This window comes from Giraffa tippelskirchi, chromosome 8, assembly GCF_054371585.1.
Source record: "Giraffa tippelskirchi isolate mGirTip1 chromosome 8, T2T-mGirTip1v1.2.pri, whole genome shotgun sequence".
NCBI lineage: Eukaryota > Metazoa > Chordata > Mammalia > Artiodactyla > Giraffidae > Giraffa > Giraffa tippelskirchi.
Genome location: NC_137282.1, coordinates 150,525,878 through 150,547,445, shown reverse-complemented (window position 1 = coordinate 150,547,445; position 21,568 = coordinate 150,525,878). Strand labels below are relative to the sequence as shown.

The 21,568-nt window shown below is 41.5% G+C and overlaps 1 long non-coding RNA gene across 1 annotated transcript; it reads right to left on the bottom strand.

Annotated features, from left to right (window-relative positions):
• Positions 1-1,124: 1,124 nt before the first annotated feature.
• Positions 1,125-21,327, bottom strand: LOC145516671 (uncharacterized). Its single transcript, XR_014061637.1, has 3 exons — positions 17,229-21,327; positions 3,089-3,518; positions 1,125-2,271 (listed from the first exon to the last, which is right to left on the bottom strand). It is a non-coding gene; the product is annotated as an uncharacterized LOC145516671 (long non-coding RNA).
• Between the last annotated feature and the right edge of the window lie 241 nt (positions 21,328-21,568).

Sequence of the window (21,568 nt, the reverse complement as noted above, 5' to 3'; positions counted from 1 at the left end):
TGCTGTGGGGCAACTAAGCCCAAAGACTGCAACTACTGAGCCCTTGGGCCTCAACTAGAGAGTCTGTGCCACAGCTAAAACCCAACACAGCCAAAATAAATAAATAAATAAAAGAACAAGGTGAGAACTGGAAACCGGTGAAGATTCAACATTCCCAAACCAAGATAACTGATCACCTGTTAATACAGCTATGACAGTGATGGACATCCATGGCATTGTACCCCCCAGCACTGACTTCTCTGCTTCTGAGAAGTGCCCTCCCCATCCCTACTCCCATCTATTCAATACATGGCTACTTTAGAACTTCCTTTGTTCATCTATGCTCTCTGTCATTCTTGCATGACTACATCTCCCAGCCAAATGTGGCTGAGCGAAGGGGTGGCAACTGGACCCAAACCAAAATAATGCCTACCTTTACTGGTGGTTTTGAACTTGTAACTTGGTGGTGGAACCCATAAGATCTGACCCAAGAGAGTTATTGGTAGCCCTGTCTCTTACTAGTCTGCCGTGAAAGAAATAAAGCCAACTCAAATGAGGAAAGCCATGGCCATAAACAGAGTTCCAGTAGTACTTGAGCTACTGGTTCAAGTCATCCCCAGGATGTACCTGCATTACAGCCCTCTGTGACGTACCATACCTGATGAAGTTTCAGACACCATCATACAAAAGATGCACCACATGTTATGTATGCATTTTACGTAAATATACTTGTAATAAAACAGTAATGTTCCATCAATTGTCAGACTCATTTCAGAGCTATTTAAAAAATTGTAATGCAAATTTTAGAATCAATGAGATACAGTAGTTATTCAACTCTTCCTTGGCATCTAAGCAAATTCAAGTTGGCTTGCCATGAATTACAACGACAAGAATAACTAATATATTATGGACTTACATATGTGAATATGATGCAGAAAAAAGTTCCGACCTGGGAGTAGGATAATGTGAAAAACACACGGCAGTAAGTATTTCTTAAGGGAAAAATTATTTCATGCAAGAATTATAAACAGCATAAATTACCCTGAAAGTAAGTGTGAGTGCCAGTGTCCTCATTTGCCCCAGTATTACTTGGAAGCACTCTGGTGCCCCATCTTGAGGTGAAGAACTAATAACAGTAACAATAGTTTCAAGCAAGTCAATTAAGCTGTTTTCTTATAATTATCAAACAAACATAATTTTGGATATTGGTTCATATACATAAGCATCTTCTCAAGAGTGAGAAAGTCCTCAGAATGCAGCCTCTTCATATAATTAAATCATATTCTAACAATTAGTGATGAGAGAATAATTCGAACTAAAGAAAGCTTTGTGGTTGTTCAGTCACTAAGTCGTGTCCATCTATTCGCGACCCCATGAACTGTAGCACTCCAGGCTTCCCTGTCCTCCACCATCTCCCGGAGTTTGCTCAAGTTCGGGTCTGTTGAGGTGATGATGTCATCCAACCATCTCATCCTCTGCCGCCCTCTTCTCTTGCCCTCAGTCTTTCCCAGCATCAGGGTGAGTTGACTCTTCGCATCAGATGGCCAAAGCATTGGAACTTCAGCTTTAGCATCAGTCCTTCCGATGAATATTCAGGATTGATTTCCTTTAGGATTGACTGGTTTGATAACCAGTAAAAATTAACTTTTTTAAAGAAAGCTTTAGAACTTTACAAATAAGCAAACTTTCCTTTGGGAGCAAAACCATTGAGAAACTCAGATTTACCTTTGTCAGCACAGGTAAAGTGGACCAGTGGGAAGACTACAGAGATTTGCCAACTTTTGAAGGTGACAGTCCCACCAGAAAGAATTTACGGAGCAAAACAAGAACTCATTCTTACAGGTTCAAGTGCCCTGTAGCTCACTTTCATTTTAAATTTGACTCGTGGTCTTGCTTCTGCCATAGCATGAGCTGCAAACTCACACACTCTGCCAGATGGCTGCGGGAAGCCCATTAGTTATGCATCACACATCCTGATCAAAACTGAAAGAAATTATGCTCAGATTGAGGAGAGATGCTCGAGAGTAAGGCAATGATTAGAATTTTCTGTATTTCTACAGAAGATTTCACATCATCATTGTCCATAAATAAACTCATTCTTATGATCTGCAGACCCAAATTCTGGGATTGCTGCCAAAGGAACTCCTCTCATGGTTTGGGTCAAAGCACGCACGTCCCTGCGATATTCATTAGAGAATGCCATGGAGTTGATGCCTTTTCAAGGTTATCTCACAAAGTCTGAGAATTAGACTGCAAGATAATACATTAAATGTTGTGCCTTTCAGAGGAAGTCTGTTTTTTAATGCATACCGGGGAGGAAGAAGAGGAACTCAGTTACAAAGGAAGCTTATTAGAAACTTCAAGAGAACAAACTTGAAAATTAATGGGAAATGCAATGTACAAATATTGGTGATGAGAAAGATACAAAGCAGTACTGTGAAAGGAACTGAGGGACCCAAAGTGCATACAACAATATCAACTAATTGCAAAATATATAATCTTTGAAATAAAATATAAGATCATATTTGTTGCTCAACAAAGCCATCAGATTGTATTGTAATCATATGTTACCAGTTTTCTGCTAAGTAGAAGACATTCACATAAGGGCTTATTCTAATGTACTCTCCCAAGAAAAGTTCTTTTTTATTAGTGCTTAAGGAAAACCAATTACCGTACATATGTCCATGGAAGCCAATCCCAGCTCCACTTGGTATTCTTCTTTTGGCAAAGAGTGAAATGAATAACTATTGTAGTCCTTGGTTCCCTCATCTATGAAATAAGAATCTAAATACCTATCTTTTGGGATTTCCCTGGTGGTCCAGTGGTTAAGACTCCACTCTCCCAACGCAGGGGGCCTAGGTTGGATCCCTGGTCAGGGAACTATTTCCACATGACACAACTAAAGATCCCACGTACTGCAACGAAGACCCAGCACAGCCAGAACGAAAACAAAAACCTGTCTTTCCCCACCCACTGGGATGCTGTGAAAAAAAAATGACAGAGAGAGACATTCCAAAGAGGGGAAAGTTCTGTCTCAGATGAAGAGAGGAAAATATCTGTCGGTCCTATTCCCAAATTTTCTGAAAAAGCTAGAAAAATCAACACTCACTGAGCATCTATGGTAACTCCAAATCAGCTCCGAGGGAAGCGTAGAAGGCCACAAACAGGCGACTGCAGAAACAGAAGGAGAGAAAACAGCACAGTGGTCCAGGGTGAAGATGGCCCTCCAGTTGTGGGAGATGCAACCTATATATTCCCTGCTCCCATGGAGCATCCAGCCTAGTGTCCAGGGGAACCCTGGAGATGCAGTGTCTAAGCCTGGAGTGTCTCAATCACATTCACTTGTGAAGCTTCCTACGAACACAATCCCTGGGTGCCTTTCCCCACATCCAGTGAACTGGAGCATCGGGAATGAAGAGGGATGTGACAGGTAGAGAGGTGATTAGATGACGTCCTGGACTTCTCATCCAAACTCACATCACTGAACCTCTGCCCTTATTATATTCAGCAAGATCCTGGTTGAACAGAGAATTCATCATCTAAAATAAAATCAAATTAAATTAACCTTTGATTTTGGAACACCATAAGTCTAATGGGATTCCTCCCAGACAGAAAATTATTTCTAGAGATTCATTCATTCATTCATTCATCCTTCATTTCTTCAAGAAATATTTCTTGTATATCTCTTGTGGCACTAGGGTCTCAGCAGTGAAAAGGACAAAGCCCCAGCTCTGAGGAAGCTCTCGCCCACATAAACTGGGCATCCAGGCCCCCAGCTTTTTGTTTTCTCAGGTTTGATTCTTTAACTGAACCAGATGTTCTTCCCATAATTCCAAACATTCCTTCTCACCCTACCCCCTTTCTGCCACCCTTTCTTCCCTCCAGAAAGTCATTTCTATTTATTCGCAAACACAGGTTTTAACGTTTGCTCATCTGAAGTCTATTAGTCTCTGCATATTTCTGCCCTTGACTCTGCACTAGGCAGTGCAGTAAAACAAGTGCGTCTGGGTAACACGTGCTTGCTCCTTGCTTCATTTTCTTCTGTTCTATATTCAGGATGACATGTGGGAGAGACATCTTGGAGCAGGATGTTTACATGTACGGAGCTTGGGTAGATACAATTTGATGGGCAATGTAGACATAATCAACTGACAAAGACTTATGAGACATTCCTGAACATACAAAACAGTATTCTCATTCTCAAGAAGTGTACCAAGCTTCCTGTGATGGACAACACAGTCAAGGTAAGAGAGACCTACACTCTTCCCTTCAGAGTGGAGGATAGGAGGGATTTTAAAGGTGGCAGGCAAATTGCCTCCTGTTGAATTAACAGTCCAAAGTCAAAATAATAATTGCCTTGTATCGAACAGTTTCACATTAGGTACTATTTGTGTGTGTGTGTGTGTGTGTGTGTGAGAGAGAGAGAGAGAGAGAGTAAGAGATGCAAAAACAGAAATAGTGGGTACCTAAAGGGATGAGCTTTTCACTGAATATCTCACCAGCTTTGGGCAGGATGAAAATAAGTCACTTCTTGATAAAACCAACAAAAGGGAAGATAGGAAGGTGACCCTCGGAGCATCCTCCCCTCCTTTGTTCCTCCTGCTCGCCCTCAAGTGGGCTTTCTCATCACCATCGCCTCATCAACACCCCTCTCAACTTTCTGCTCCCAGACATTGCTACCCAAGGTCCTACTGTTTGTCTTGCCTCCTCACTAGGGTATGAGGATGCAGCATCCGATCCAGCCCCCTCCTTCATTCATCAACAGAGTAAGTCCAGCTGTTCTGGTGGATAGACCTTCCTTCCTCCCTGCTTGAGAGCACTTTCCCCTTAAAGCTGACTGGCCAAAGAAGAAGATGACCTTCCTAGACAGAGAAGGGCCGTTGTCCATATAAAGAGTCTACTCTCCAACAATCCTCCAAGCTCATGTTATTGTGCTTTCTCCACTACCAAATTTAGCCTCTATGATCCAGATTCTTTGACATTGTTGGTAAACTTCAACAGATCAAGTAAATTCTTCCAGGCTAATCAACTCATAGGAGAAGAGCCATGGAGAATCTAAATACTCATCTGTTACCTCTCTCAGATGTCATCTGTGAATTATTACAATCTCTCAAAACAATGATGTCCCAACCTTTGTTCGCTTAACCCACAGAAATGACTCTGTAAGAGAAGGAATTTTAGGCTAGGGTAGAAAGGGAGGAGGGAGGCATATTAGCACTGGAGGGTCTTTCATTTCATACTAATACCTATAGGTCATCCCCCAACAAAACTAGTTCAACAAAGAAAATTCAGTAACCTTCTTGCAAATTAGCTTCTTCATGAAGGGAAAAACATTAATATATACCTCAAATAGTAGCCATGCTTTATATACTTTCTGCCATAGTTTAAGTTTAAAATGTTTTCACACAACCATAATGTGCAAGTAGCTCTCTATACATTTCCCCAAAAAAATAACTTCAGAGTTTTAAAAAAAATCTGTTTTTGTAATAAATGTTGGGGGAAATAATCATAGGGATTAAATATCAACTACTTGCTCTTAAACCAAGAACACATTATTTCTTTTTGAACTCTGAAACCATCATTGAGTAACCGAAAGATAAAAAGCATATTGTTTCTGGCTTTTTATGAGTGCGTTTATTTTGTGTTGAGAAACTTAACATATAAACAGAAAATACTATCCTGGAGAAAAGAATGTGATTTTTTTTTTTTTTCCTTTGGCAAACAAAAAGTTAGCAAAGACATTTACCTTTGTAGAATTTATTAGAAACAAATTTACCTGCTGTGTTAGTATCCTAGGTTGCTGTCGTGTAGGGCTGTAAAACCAATGAAATTTATTGTCTCACAGTCCTGGGGGCTAGAAGTCTGAAATCATGGTGTCAGCAGGACCACACACTCTGTCTAAAAGCTGTAGAAGAATCCTTCCTTGCCTCTTTCAGTTCCTGGTAGTTTTCTGGCAATTGTGGGCATTCCTCAGCTTGTAGCTACACACCCCAATCTCTGCCTTCATCATCACATGGCATTTTCCCTGCCTGTGTCTTCACATGGCCATCTTTTTATGCAGACACCAGTCTTACTGGATTAAGAGCCCACCCTATTCCAGTATGACCTTGTTTAACTTAACTATGACTCTATTTCCAAATACGATGACATTGTGCAGTACTGGGGGTTGTTGTTATTCGGTTGTTAAGTTGTGTCTGACTCTCTGTGACCCCATGGACTGCAGCTCACCAGGCTTCCCCATCTTCACCATCTCCTAGAGTTTGCTCAAACTTAAGTCCATTGAGTTGGTGATGCCATCCAACCATCTCACCTTCTGTCGTCCTCTTCTCCTCCTGAGGGCTAGCACTTCACCATATCTTTTGAGGGGGACATGACTCAAGCCATAACATCCAGAATCTGCAATTTTATTTGAGAATGACTTGGAAACCAGGTATGGCTCTCTGGAGGAGCTGGGTACTTGGTCTAGACCAGTGTTCCATTTTCAGAGCTCTGTTATATATAGGTCGCTGGGCTCCCATTTAGGTGTTATGAGTTGTAGAAGTGTCACTGAATCAAGAGCAGGAACATTGGAATTCGAAATTCAGCTCTGCCAGGGGAGTATGGAGGAGATGGATACGAGAATGGATCCATGTATATGTATGGATGAATCCGTTTGCTGTCCACGTGAAACTATCACAATGCTATTAATCAGCTATACTCCAATATAAAGCAAAAAGATTTTTTAAAAACAAAACTTAAAAAAAAAAAAAAGAAATTTAGCCCTGCCATACAGCAAGTGTATGATTTTGGGCTAGGCATTTGATATCTGTAACCCCTTGTGTTAGGGTAAAAATACCTACATTTTTCAGAAGGTTAGTAACATGTATGTATCTCAGGAGGCAAAAGTACCTAGCCAAGTGGGTTACTGTGAATATTTTTAATTGTTCAAAACAAGGCTGTATTCATAGATTGCTTGTAAAATTAAAATGCCTTCATTAAAAAGCATAAGGCTTTATAATCTGTAAAGCACTCACAAATTAAGATATTACACTTAATAAATCATCAGTCAGTTCAGTTCAGTCGTTCAGTTGTGTCTGACTCTTTGCAACCCCATGGACTGCAGCATGCCAGGCCTCCCTGTCCATCACCAACTCCTGGAGTTTGCTCACACTCATGTCCCTTGAGTTGGGGGTGCCATCCAACCATCTCATCCTCTGTCGTCCCCTTCATCTCCTGCCTTCAATCTTTCCCAGCATCAGGGTCTTTCCCAATGAGTCAGCTGTTCACATCTGGTGGCCAAAGTATTGGAGTTTCAGCTTCAACATCAGTCCTTCCAATGAATATTCAGGACTGATTTCCTTCAGGATGGACTGGTTGGATCTCCTTGCTGTCCAAAGGACTCAAGAGTCTTCTCCAACACCACAGTTCAAAAGCATCAATTCTGCGGTGCTCAGCTTTCTTCACTGTCCAACTCTCACATCCATACATGACTACTGGAAAAACCATAGCCTTGACTAGATGGACTTTTGTTGGCAAAGTAATGTCTCTTAATATATTTAATAGCTTTTAAATATGCTATCTAGGTTGGCCATAATATTCCTTCCAAGGAGTGAGCGTCTTTTAATTTCATGGCTGCAATCACCATCTGCAGTGATTTTGGAGCCCCATAAAGTAAAGTCTGACACTGTTTCCACTGTTTCCCCATCTATTTCCCATGAAGTGATGGGACCAGATGCCATGATCTTAGTTTTCTGAATGTTGAGATTTAAGCCAACTTTTTCACTCTCCTCTTTTACTTTCATCAAGAGGCTCTTTAGTTCTTCTTCACTTTCTGCCATAAGGGTGGTGTCATCTGCATATCTGAGGTTATTGATATTTCTCCTGGCAATCTTGATTCCAGCTTGTGTTTCTTCCAGCCCAGCGTTTCTCATGATGTACTCTGCATATAAGTTAAATAAGCAGGGTGACAACATACAGCCTTGACGTACTCCTTTTCCTATTTGGAACCAATCTGTTGTTCCATGTCCAGTTCTAACTGTTGCTTCCTGACCTGCATACAAGTTTCTCAAGAGACAGGTCAGATGGTCTGGTATTCCCATCTCTTTCAGAATTTTCCACAGTTTATTGTGATCCACACAGTCAAAGGCTTTGGCATAGTCAATAAAGCAGAAATAGATATTTTTCTGGAACTCTCTTGCTTTTTCGATGATCCAGCGGATATTGGCAATTTGATCTCTGGTTCCTCTGCCTTTTCTAAGACCAGCTTGAACATCTGGAAATTCACGGTTCATGTATTGCTGAAGCCTGGCTTGGAGAATTTTAAGCATTACTTTACTAGCATGCGAGATGAGTGCAATTGTGCGGTAGTTTGAGCATTCTTTGGCATTGCCTTTCTTTGGGATTGGAATGAAAACTGACCTTTTCCAGTCCTGTGGCCACTGCTGAGTTTTCCAGATTTGCTGGCATATCGAGTGCAGCACTTTCACAGCATCATCTTTCAGGATTTGAAATAGTTCAACTGGAATTCCATCACCTCCACTAGCTTTGTTCGTAGTGATGCTTTCTAAGGCCCACTTGACTTCACATTCCAGGATGTCTGGCTCTAGGTGAGTGATCACACCATTGTGATTATCTGAGTCATGAAGATCTTTTTTGTACAGTTCTTCTGTGTATTCTTGCCACCTCTTCTTAATATCTTCTGCTTCTGTTAGGTCCATACCATTTCTGTCCTTTATAGAGCCTATCTTTGCATGAAATGTTCCTTTGGTATCTCTAATTTTCTTGAAGAGATCTCCAGTCTTTCCCAATCTGTTGTTTTCCTCTATTTCTTTGCACTGATCGCTGAGGAAGGCTTTCTTATCTCTCCTTGCTATTCTGTGGAACTCTGTATTCAGATGGGAACATCTTTCCTTTTCTCCTTTGCTTTTCACTTCTCTTCTCTTTCCAGCTATCTGTAAGGCCTCCTCAGGCAGCCATTTTGCTTTTTTGCATTTCTTTTCCATGGGGATGGTCTCGATCCCTGTCTCCTGTACATTGTCACGAACCTCTGTCCATAGTTCATTAGGCACTCTGTCTATCAGATCTAGTCCCTTAAATCTATTTGTCACTTCTACTGTATACTCATAAGGGATTTAATCTAGGTCATACCTGAATGGACTAGTGGTTTTCTCTACTTTCTTCAATTTAAGTCTGAATTTGGCAATAAGCAGTTCATGATCTGAGCCACAGTCTGCTCCCAGTCTTGTTTTTGCTGACTGTATAGAGCTTCTCCATCTTTGGCTGCAAAGAACATAATCAATCGGATTTCGGTGTTGACCATCTGGTGATGTCCATGTGTAGAGTCTTCTCTTGTGTTGTTGGAAGAGGGTGTTTGCTATGACCAGTGCGTTCTCTTGGCAAAACTCTATTAGCCTTTGCCCTGCTTCATTCTGTACTCAAGGCCAAATTTGCCTGTTACGCCAAGTGTTTCTTGACTTCCTACTTTTGCATTCCAGTCCCCTATAATGAAAAGGGGAGAGTGAAAAACCTGGCTTGAAACTTAACATTCAAAAAACTAAGATCATGGCATTCTCTCCCATCATTTCATGTCAAATAGGTGGGGAAACAGTGGAAACAGTGACAGAGTTTATTTTGGGGGGCTCCAAAATCACTGCGGATGGTGACTGTAGCCACGAATTTAAAAGACGCTTGCTTCTTGGAAAAAAAGCTATGACAAACCTAGACAGTGTATTAAAAAGCAGAGACCCCACTTTGCTGAAAAATGTCCTTCTAGTCAAAGCTTTGGTTTTCAAGTAGTCATGTATGGATGTGAGAGTTGGACTATAAAGAAAGCTGAGCGCCGAAGAATTGATACTTTTGAACTGTGGTGTTGGAGAAGACTCTTGAGAGTCCCTTGGAATGCAAGGAGATCAAACCAGTATATCCTAAAGGAAATCAGTCCTGAATATCCATTGGAAGGACTGATGCTGAAACTCCAATACTTTGGCCACCTGATGTGAAGAACTGACTCATTGGAAAAGACTCTGATGCTGGGAAGGATTGAAGGCAGGAGAAGGGGACTAAAGAGGACAAGATGGTTGGATGTCATCATCAACTCAATAGACATAAGTTTGAGCAAGATCCAGGACAGGGAAGCCTGGTGTACTACAGTCCATAGGGTTGCTAAGAGTCAGACATGACTGAGCGACTGAGCTGATCTTATCTATCTTATTATTTTTGGTGTCATACAAGCACAGGACAAGCGAGTCCTGTTCCTATCCCTAGAGGGATAAATCTTTCAATTTTACTCATGGATAGCTCATCAGTTTTGGGTAGAATGAAAGTAAGGTCAACTCTAGGCAAAATCAACAGAAGGGAAAGTGGACCTCTGAGCTCTGAAGCAGGAAAATCTAAGGCTTAGGAAAGACTTAGTGGCCAGGACTAGGCTACATTTGAATTTCATTTAATTTTTCACATCATGGGATATATTCTTCTTTTGATTTTTTTTCAGTCAGTCAAAACAGTAAAAAAGTCTAAAAATCACTCTTAGATTGCAGGTTGTACAAAGACACACTATGGCCAGATTTGGTCCAGAAGCCAGATTGCCCATCTCTGACCTAGATCATTGCCACAGTCCTGGCCCCTCCAATACATTCCCCATCCTGCCACCAGAGGAATCCTTCTAAGACCAAGTCTTTTCATGCCACACGTCTGTCTCAGTGACCTTTCATTGCCTTCAGAATAAATTCCACATATCTTGTTAATGGTAAGTTTCTTCACAATTCCTTGCTGAAATGCTTTCATTTCCTCCAACAAGTCATGCACCCATATTCCCTGCTCCCACTCCACAATACTGAAATAATCCCTACTCATTCTTCTACCTACTTTTTTTCCTCCAGGAAACCTTCCTCAAATTCTTCCCCAAGCCTGGGTTAGGTGTCCTTAGTGTTTTGATAGCACTGTGTATTGCCTCACCTCACAGCACCTATTAAATATGATATCATTAATATCATAATATGTAATTATAATGGCCATGTTATTATCATTTACTGTTTACCAGCCTGTATCATCAAGCTGGATGAAGACATCCTTAAGTCTATCCATTTCTCATTTATATCACAGTTTCTGAATTGGGATCTGGCACAAAGTTGATGCTCAACAAACATTTATCTGATAAATAAGTAATATGAGGAATGCTATCTTAGGAGGCTTTGCAGAGGAGATGTTCCATAGGGGGAGTCTTAATAGATGAGTAAGAGTTTATAAATTTGACAGGGTGACTTCCCTGGTGGTCCAATTGCTAAGATTCTGCACCCCCAATGCAGGGGGCTGGGGCTCGATCCCTGGTCAGGGAACTAGATCCCACATGCTGCAAGTAAAGATCTGTCGTGCTGTGGCAAAGATCAAAGATTCCGCATGGCACAACTAAGACCTGGCACAGCCAAATGAATAAATAAATATTTTTAAAAATTTGAGAAGGAGTGGTAGGCATTTTTTAAGCAGAGTCACAGCTATATTAGACATGGAAGTGGGCTAGACCATTTGAGATACTCCAGACAGTGTGAGTACAGCTTGGAGTTCATGTTGCCTACTGGAAAATGATGGGAAAAGAGGCTAGAGAGATAACTGGAGAACTTGTAGGTGAAGATAATGAATTTAGTCTTAACTCTTCAGGTAATGAAGAGCCTCAGAAGGACAGTTTGTTGGATTTACATTTTAGAAATTTCACTTAGATTTCATTGCACATGGAGACAGTCTAGATACAATGAAAGTGCCTAGGATAAAGTAGACATGATCATTCCGGCAGTAGAGGTCATTGGACTTTGATGCCAACCTCCTTAGGAAATAATATTGGAGTCTGCAGTGACAATGCATGTAAGCAAAAAGGGCCATGTGATTTAAGGAAATGTCATTGGAAAGTTAGTGGAAGTGTGTATTTAAAACAGGAAAAATGGCCAGATTGGAAATACAGAATTAGAAGAAGTCACAGCCTGTCAATATACAATGTCTGATTTACTAGCCCACATGTCGCTATTTGAATTTAAGTTGATTAAAATTATATAAGGGGCTTCTCTGGTGGTTCAAGACGGTAAGGAATCTGTCTGCATTGCAGGAGATCTGGGTTCAATCCCTGGGTTGGGAAGATCCCCTGGAGAAGCAAATGGCAACCCAGAATTCTTGCCTGGAAAATCCCATGGACAGAAGATAAAAACTCAGTTCATTTGTCAAACTAGCTACATTTTATGTGATCATTAGGCATGTGTGGTTAATGTCTATTGTATTGGGCATGCAGAATTATAGAACATTTCCATTGTTGTATAAAGTTCTATGGGACAAAACTACATAGATTGTTGTTGACATTGTAGCTTACGTCAAGATGTCCCAGGAGTTCCTCAAAGGTTAAATATAAAACTACCATATGACCCAGAAATTCCACTGCTGAGTATACAAGCATATTTCATGTTATTATGCTTTGCTTTACTGTATTTTGCAGACATTGTATTTTTTACAGGTTGAAGTTGTGTGGCAATTCTGCATCAACCAAATCTACCAGCACAATTTTTCCAGCAGCGTTTGTTCATTTCATGGTTCTGTGTCACGTTTTGGTAATTCCTTCACTATTTTAAGCCTTCCACCAACAAAAATATTATGACTCACTTAAGGATCAGATGACAAGTTAGCAGTTTTTATCAATGAAACATTTTTAAAGTATGTATATTGTTGCTTTAGTATAATGCTATTGCACATTTAATAAACTACAGGGCAGTATAAACATATCCTATATGCACTGGGAAACAGAAAATGTTTGTGGCTCACTTCATTGTGATATTCAGTTTATTGTGTGTTCTGAAATCAAACCCTCAACATCTCCAAGGTATACCTATATACCCAAAAGAATTAAAAGCAGGTACTTGAACAGATACTTGTGTATTAATATTCATAGCAACATTATTCACAATAGCCAAAACGTGGAAGCAACCTGAGTCTTGGAAGCAGCCAACAGATGAATGGACAAACACAACGTGTATACATATCATAGAATATTATTCATCCTTAAAAGACATTCTGACACACGACAATGTGGATGAACCTCAAAGATACTCTGCTAAGTGAAATAATCCAGACACAAAAGGACACAGTATATGATTCCACTTACATGAGCTACCTAGAGTAGTCAAATTCGTAAAGACAAAAAGTAGAATAGTGATTACCAAGACCTGAGGAAAGAAGAGGATGGGGAGGTAGTTTAGTGGATAAAGAATTTTTGTTGGGGATGAAAAAAAAAAGTTTGCTGTATAGATAGTGGCAATGGTTATACAACATGTATTTAATACCACTGAATTTTACCCTCACAAATGGTTAAAATGATATCTACTACGTTATACAGATTTTATAATAATAATAATATAAAAGATTACCCAGAGAGAATGAAGAGAGCAGGAAGAGGAGAAAGAGATTTGTAAGGAAGTAAAGAAGAAAATGAAGCCATCAAGGAGATCCAGAAGGTCAGAGGGCTAGAATGAGAAACCAGAGGCAGTGCTGTCAAGGAAACCAAGGCGGAGAAGAAAAAGTACTTTTCTGCCCACAGGTCCATTTGTGACATGCTGCCAATCATGTTCGCTATTTAAAACCCACAAGAAAGAAGTACGCCCAGATCACCAAGTCTGAAAAGGTAGCTTGCATCCTTCTGCTTCCTCCCATCCCAGATCTCATTCTAGCTATTATCTAAGGGGATTAAGGACCTTGACTCCACTTTTCTTCTTCACTTTTTCAAGTTCTCTCTGAGAAACTGAAAAGAAAACAGCTCATCACTTTATAGATATATATGTATATATATACATAGTTGACCATGCAGGGTCTTCCAGGATCTTTAGTTGCAGCATGTGGGGTCTAGTTTCCTGACTGGGATCAAACCTGGGCCCCCTGCATTGAGAGAGCAGAGTCTTAACTACTTGACCATCAGGGAAGTCCCTCCCTCAACATTTGTTGGAAACATTTTTGGCTTATGCGGCATTGTTTCAATGACACTTCAATGTGGTAGTCTCAAAACAAACGTTTAAAAAAAAAAGGAAAGGTAAATCTGAACAAGAGGATGGAGCAGCATCATTTTTCCATCTCTCCTTACTCCCACATGAGAACAGAGAGACATCTAGATAGGAAAACCGAAACCCATGGGCTACAAGACTTGGTGGCAGTGTTACCCCGGGAATCCCAAAATACAAATGAATGTGAACCAACCACCAGCTGCCATAAGAGCTGTGTGGTCTCAGCTTGTATACGAGGAAGAAGGAAAGAATTGCATGGTACTTGGTGCCTGCTGGACCTAAGAACAGGAGAACAGCACCCCCTTCCCAAGAGACCCAGATTTTCACTGGGATGTGAGTGGACTGATGGGGTAATGGTGGCTGGAACAGAGAGCAGTTTTGCTCCCCAGGAGCAGGTGAGAGCAAGAGAATGCAGTAGGAAGGTCTAGAGGGACCACAGCAGTCTCACCCAACTCCCCTCAAAACCGACCCTCAGGGCTCCCTTTTAAGATAGAGAGGAAGATCGAGGAGGAACTTCTGGGAGTGGAATCAAAATTGATCAGGACAGCATGGAATCAACTTATATGTCCACTGACAGATGAATGGACAAAGATATGGTGTGTGTGTGTGTGTGTGTGTGTATACATACACACACACACACATATATATAGTAGAATACTACTTAGTCATGAAAAGGAATGAAATAACGTAGCAACATGGATGGACCTAGAGATTATCATTCTACGTAAGTCAGGTAGAGAAAGAGAAATATCATATGATATTACTTATATGTTGAATCTAAAATCTAAAAGGATTCAAATGAACTTATTTACAAAACAGAAATAGACTTACAGACATAGAAAACGAATTTCTGGTTAACAAAGGGGAAGAAGGATAAATTATGAATTTGGGATTAACAGATACACACTAGTATATACATGACAGATAACCAACAAGCACCTATGTACAGGACAGAGAACTACATTCAGAATCTTGTAATTACCCATAATGGAAGAGAATATAAGAAAAAATATGTGCATATATATAACTGAATCTCTTTGCTGTATACCTGAAACTAATGCAACATTATAAATCAACTATATTTCAATAAATTTTTTAAAAATAAACTTCCTATCAGGGCTTCCCAGGTGACACTAGTGGTAAAGAATTCACTTGCCAACACAGGAGACTCAAGAGATGCAGCTTTGATCCTTGGGTTGGGAAGATCCCCTGGAGAAGGAAATGGCAACACACTCCAGAATTCTTGCCTGGGAAATCCTACGGACAAGGAGCCTGGTGGGCTATAGTCTGTGGGGCTGCAAAGAGTTAGACGTGACTTGACCACACAGAAAGGCATATCAATATTTTTTAATGGGCATGACTAAAGTATGTATCCTGGAGATGCATATTTGGGTGACAAACTTTTTTAAAAACAAAGAAGCGAAGACTTAAAACTATCAGGCTAATGGTACTTTTATTGGGAGGGAAGGGGCTGTGATCAGGATTGTGGGGAATGAAAAGGACTTCAGGGGTGCCAATCAAGTTCTACTTTTTGATTTGAAGGGTGCTTACAAGAGTGTTCACCTTATAATAATTCACTAATCCGTGATTTGTTTTGTTTAGTTTTCTGTATCTGTATTTTTTTGTTTCAATAAAAGCCTGGTAACTACTGTGTGATCCATAAGATTCTTCTAAGCAATTCTGCTTTTTAAAGATAAAAATACCACGCTGAGAGGGGTGACTTACTTATATCCCACACTAGTGGGTGGTCACTCTATTTATAGGATCTTTAAAGGAAGTACATTTTCAGTGAGCTAAGGTGAATAAGGAGACAACTAGAAGTTGTCAAAAATTTTAAAAAGATTAAAATCTACTTCGAAACAGCAAGGAAACACACACCTTTGAGATAATACCATTTTTTTTCCCCATCCAGTATATCGTATCGAAATAGTGTTAACTGAGCAGGAAGAGCTTTAGTAGAAGAGGCAATCTGCAATCATGGTACAGTCTAAATAAATAGTTACAATAACAATGGTAACATTAGTTGCTCAAAGATTCTATATATAAGAGAATTGTCTGTGTCATCATTGCCTGGGAAGCCAAAGCATAGAGCAGAGACTGCTGGGGCATGCATGCCTGTGTGGCAGTGTTTCCCAAAGTGCATTCTGTGGACCACCTGCATCACAATTATCCTGTTTATGATGTGGATTCCTGGAGTCCAACCAGAAATTCAGATTCAGTAGATGAAATGGAGACTAATGCTCTAATGCGGGAAGTTCATCTGAGATTTATTTAAAAACACAAAAGCTTTATCTAAACAGTACCTTCCTGGTCTAGTCGAAGAACTGAAGACAAGAAACTCTACACCGGCACCTAAACCATCTATAATAACTATAATGGTCAATTTTCAAGGATGAGCACCTAGAAATTTTGTTACTAGTGTTTGCTATGGTAATGGCTTAAGGACATGCTTTTTCCTCCTAACCAGGAAGATAAAAAACAGAATGTTATTTCTATGTGGGCAACCAACTGAATTGCAATAGAAAACCCTTAGATTCAAATCTTTAGATTAAAAACTGTATACTCTCAATCCAATGCAGCAACCAGATTTGGCTAAACTAAATTAGAGGCACAATTTAAACTTTAGATGTTCCAAAGACTATCTGGGTTCGTGAGAAGTTTCCTTAATCTTGGAAACCCATAATTTTTCCATCTGAAGATTTAACATTGAATTCCAAGACAACTATTTAATATTGAATAGTATTATTTCTTGGGAGTTATTTATATAGATCTTATGGATGTTGGCCAAATTGTATTCGACATTGAAAATGAAGACTTTTAGACAAAACTGTAATGTCAAACTTTATATCAATAGTGTGCATAATGTATATATATATATATGCATACTACGTCATGTCCCACTCTTTGTAACCCTGTGGACTGGGGATTCTTCAGGCAAGAATACTGGAGTGGGTTGCTGTGCCTTCTCCAGGGGATCTTCCTGATCCAGGGATCAAACTATTGTCTCCTGCATTGGCAGGTGGGTTCTTTACCACTAGTGCCACCTGGGAAGCCTATAAATATGTGTGTGTGTGTGTGGGGGTGAATAAAGAACTTATTAGAATAAATGGCAGGATAAGAAGGTGCAGTAGGAGATTGGAAGCACCCATCAGGGCATTAGACATTGGGGTGGCAAGGATGTAGCAATGGAAATAACGGGCAGACTCTTTAACTCTGGCCCTCAACTCTAGAGCATAAAGGACTTACCTGGAAGGACTTGCTAAATGAGAGTCTCAGGCCCTGTCTCAGGGATTCTGATTGGCTGGGGTAGAGCTCAGGAATCTGCACTTTTATAATCTCCTAGGGTAAGTCTACACCAGGTGGTCAGCAAGTCATACTTTGAAGAATCTTCAACAGGAGCTATCACTCAGGCTGGCAATGAGTATCATCCGTGTATAGTAAGGAATGGTACCTTGGCAACAATCCAAAATAGGGTGCATAGCAGCTAAGAGGTCTGAGGCTCAGGTAGGCAGGCTAACCGACCCAGGACTGCCATAATAAATGACCATAAACTGGGGAGCTGAAAACAACAGAAACCTACTCTATTGCAGATCTAAAAGCCAGAAGTCCGAAATCAAAGTGTCGGCAAGGCTCTGCTCCCTCCAGAGGCTCTAGAGGAGATTCTGGCCCTTGCCTCCTCCAGTTTCGGGTGGCTGGCGGCATTCTTCAAATTCTGGTCCTCATTCCAACCTCTGCTGCTGTCTTCACACAGCCATCTCACCCTCTCTACATGTTTATCTTCTGGGTGTCTAAGAATACTTGTCATTGGATTTCGGGCCCATTCAGATAATCCACAATGATCTTGTTTTTCTGGGCTCCAAAATCACTGCAGATGGTGACTACAGCCATGAAATTAAAAGATGCTTACTCCTTGGAAGGAAAGTTATGACCAACTTAGACAGCATATTAAAAAGCAGAGACGTTATTTTGTCAACAAAGGTCCGTCTAGTCAAGGCTATGGTTTTTCCAGTAGTCATGTATGGATGTGAGAGTTGGACCATAAAGAAAGCTGAGCACCAAAGAATTGATGCTTTTGAACTGTGGTGTTGGAGAAGACTCTTGAGAGTCCCTTGGACTTCAAGGAGATCCAATCAGTCCATCCTAAAGGAGATCAGTCCTGGGTGTTCATTGGAAGGACTGATGTTGAAGCTGAAGCTCCAATACTTTGGCCACCTGATGTGAAGAGCTGACTCATTGGAAAAGACCCTGATGCTGGGAAAGATTGAGGGCAGTAGGAGAAGGGGACGACAGAGGATGAGATGGCTGGATGGCATCACCAACTCAATGGACATGGGTTTGGGTGGTCTCAGGGAGTTGGTGATGGACAGGGAGGCCTGGCGTGCTGTGGTTCATGGGGTCGCAAAGAGTCGGACAAGACTGAGCGACTGAAGTGAACTTGTTTCAAGATTCTTAGCTTAATTATATCTGCAAAGACCCTTCTTCCAAATAAGGTCACGATCACAGGTTCTAGAGGTTAGTACGAAGATGTGTTTTAGGAGAACTGACACCATTCAAACAGCATCAGAGGCCAATTCTGGGACAATTAGTTGCCTTGTGTCACTGTCAGAGCAAGGGAGAGTGTGGGGGTGATTGGCAAGAACAGTCTGGCTCCAGTGCTAGAACAGTCTGACCTTTGAGGGAAGGTCTTGGGGCTCAGATTTAGGGACCAGTCAGAAGCTCGCCACGGACAGATGAGCGGATTGGAGTAGGAGCTGCAAAGTTGATCTTATTACCTTGAACTTCTGAGTCAGGATTCTGTAATCCCCTCTAACCAGGACTCGACTATGCTCCTGCCCTGGAACAAAGCTAAGCTGCCACGGCAAGTGGACATCCGACGGCAGTGGGAAGATTAGAGGCTGAGTCAGAACTAGACCAAAAAGAGCTATGGCACCTTTGCACAAAGAAGTAGAATCATAAAACGTTGTTGTTTGTTGTTTAGTCACCAATTCATGTCCGACTCTTTTGTGACCTCATAGGGTGTAGCCTGCCAGGCTCTTGGTCCATGGGATTTCCCAGGCAAGCATACTACAGTGGGTTGCCATTTCCTTCTCCAGGGGATCTTCCTGACCCAGGGATTGAAACCAACTGTCCTGCACAGGCAGGCAGATTATTTACCAATGAGCCACCAGAGAAGCCCAGAATCATAAATACCTATTAATTAAAGTGCTATTATTATTGCTCTTTTTCATGATAATCTTGTGATATCAGCATTAACAATATGGGATCTCATTTAACATACAAGAACACAAGCTTTTAAAGATGAAAGCTAGATAGCCAGTAAGTGGAAGAGGTAGAATTTGGAGCCAGATCACTTTGGCTCCAAATCTTCTTTTCTTTCTACTAAAACATGCTATCTCTCCACAAATTAACTTCCAGCGCTTCCTCTTCTCTCTCTGAACCCTTCCCACCCCATCCTGGGGTTCACTAAGCATAACATGTCAAAACGTGTCTTTCTCCACCAAATACCCTACATTAAAAAATGTAACTTGGCTAAGATAGAATGGTAAATATTTCAAAGCTTTCTAAACTAGAACCACGGGGGGGGTCTAGGTGGTGAACAGTTGCTACCTGTGACTATGTCCTGTCCATCTTACCGAGAGCAGTAAGGAGGAGCGTGAGGAGTTCAGGCAGAGATACTGTGCACAGTCCCAAGTCCTAGGCTTTTCTCTCATCTTAAAATGCAGGTCTATAATGAGAGTGCCTGTTGTACCATCACTCCTTTCACAACCCCCACTATAGTCACCCAATTCATGCTGCCAGTGATGTTGTTATTGCTGTTCAGTCGTGTCCGACTCTTGCAACCCCATGGACTGTAGCCTTGCCAGGCTTCTCTGTCCATGGAATTTTCCAGGCAAGAATACTGAAGTGGGTGGCCATGTCCTACTCCAAGGGTTCTTCCTGACTCAGGGATCGAACCCGTGTCTCCTGCAATGGAGGATTCTTCACTGCTGAGCCAACGGTGAGGCCCAGTGACATTCTACAGCTGATGATATCCAAGTAGTTACTAGTTTCTTCCACAGTGACCCACAGTGGAAAGTAACATTGATGAGCAAGACTAAGGAAGTTGCTAATACCTTATGCCTCTAGCCCAATGAGGCATTGATGCCCTATGAATACCACCTAATCTGTCCTAAATATAGTGTCAGTTTGATGACGTGTATCATTTATGTTAATAAAGGTTTGGGTACTGGGCCTTGGATCCTCAATTAGCTTGAATGCAAAAACCAAAGTTTTCCTGAGCCTGGTGCAAGTTTTAACAATACTTTGAGCTCTGTCAGGCTTTTCATAGGAGTATATGAGTTTTGGAAATTAATAATAATAGTCTTGCAAAAGGGCTTGAGGTATCGCAATGCTCATCACCCAGTGAACACCAAATCAGCAGTTATTTCGTACAATTCTCAGTGACTGGAACTGTAAATGATGACCTTTCTTCATCATTTAAATGTACCTGTAAATGTACACCTTTTCTCTCAGCCTGCTCGGGGTCCTTTTCCTTCTCAGTCTCAAAGGCGCAATCTTCAATTTTAAAATCCATGAATACTCGCAGTAGTACAAAAGTCAGTTTGACAATAATATTTTTCTGGTGGCAATGTCTAGTTTACTTTAAAAAATTCTTTGAAAATATTTTGGAATAGGTTTGGGTCGTCCTGTCAGAGAACTTACTAGGAAACCAAAATTGTAAAGTGCTGGTGCCAGGCGTGCAGCGTTTGTTTGGAGCAAGACGTCATGGTGGGAAGCATGTACTTCTTCGGATTACCGTTCGGCGGATTAGAAACCCGCCGATCAGTCCTAGGTTAGGCCAGATTAACTGCCCTGGGTGCTTTCTGGGCCAGAGGGTGAGGGGTTGGAGGTGTCTGCTGAACTCAAAATTCGTTATAAGATTTCACTTGACAAAACATTCGGAGTTAATTTTTACTTAAATCCCATCAGGCTAATAATGAAACTACCAGAAATGATCTGGAATGGTAACTAAATGGTGCCCGCAACCACGTCAGTCGAACCTTCTGCCCCCACGATTCTGTCTGCCCACATGCTTCTGTCTGTCAGCTTCGGCCTCGGGATCAGCTCTTGCCGCATTGGTTGGATTTCAGGAAGGGGGAAACCCACGATTTAAAGGGCTCAGTTTCCACCTGCCAGGCGTCATTTGCAAGGTCCAACTTGCCTTTGGCACATACTTGAGAGAATCTCTCGCTGTCGTTCACCTATTACGGTTACTGGTCAAACGAAAGCGAGTATCCGAAAAGTGTCCCCTTGGTCACCTTGACAATTTCCAAAAGCGAAACTTGCGCTCTAGGTTAAATCCACACTGAGTCTGCGGGGCGCGGAGTCCCTGCCCAGGTCAGCAGCGCCCGCCCGGCTGGAGGGCGGGGACGGGGGAGGAGCCTGTACAAGGCGTGGTCTTCCGTGGGAGAGAAGGCGGACTTTACCCCCACCTCCTAAAATCCACACTCCGTCCCGGCCAATCAAGGAAGCCTATGCAAATAGGGGCCCTGTCGCCCCGGCAACCATGCTGTGCGGCAGCCAATTGAAAGCGGCAAGTCGCGGCC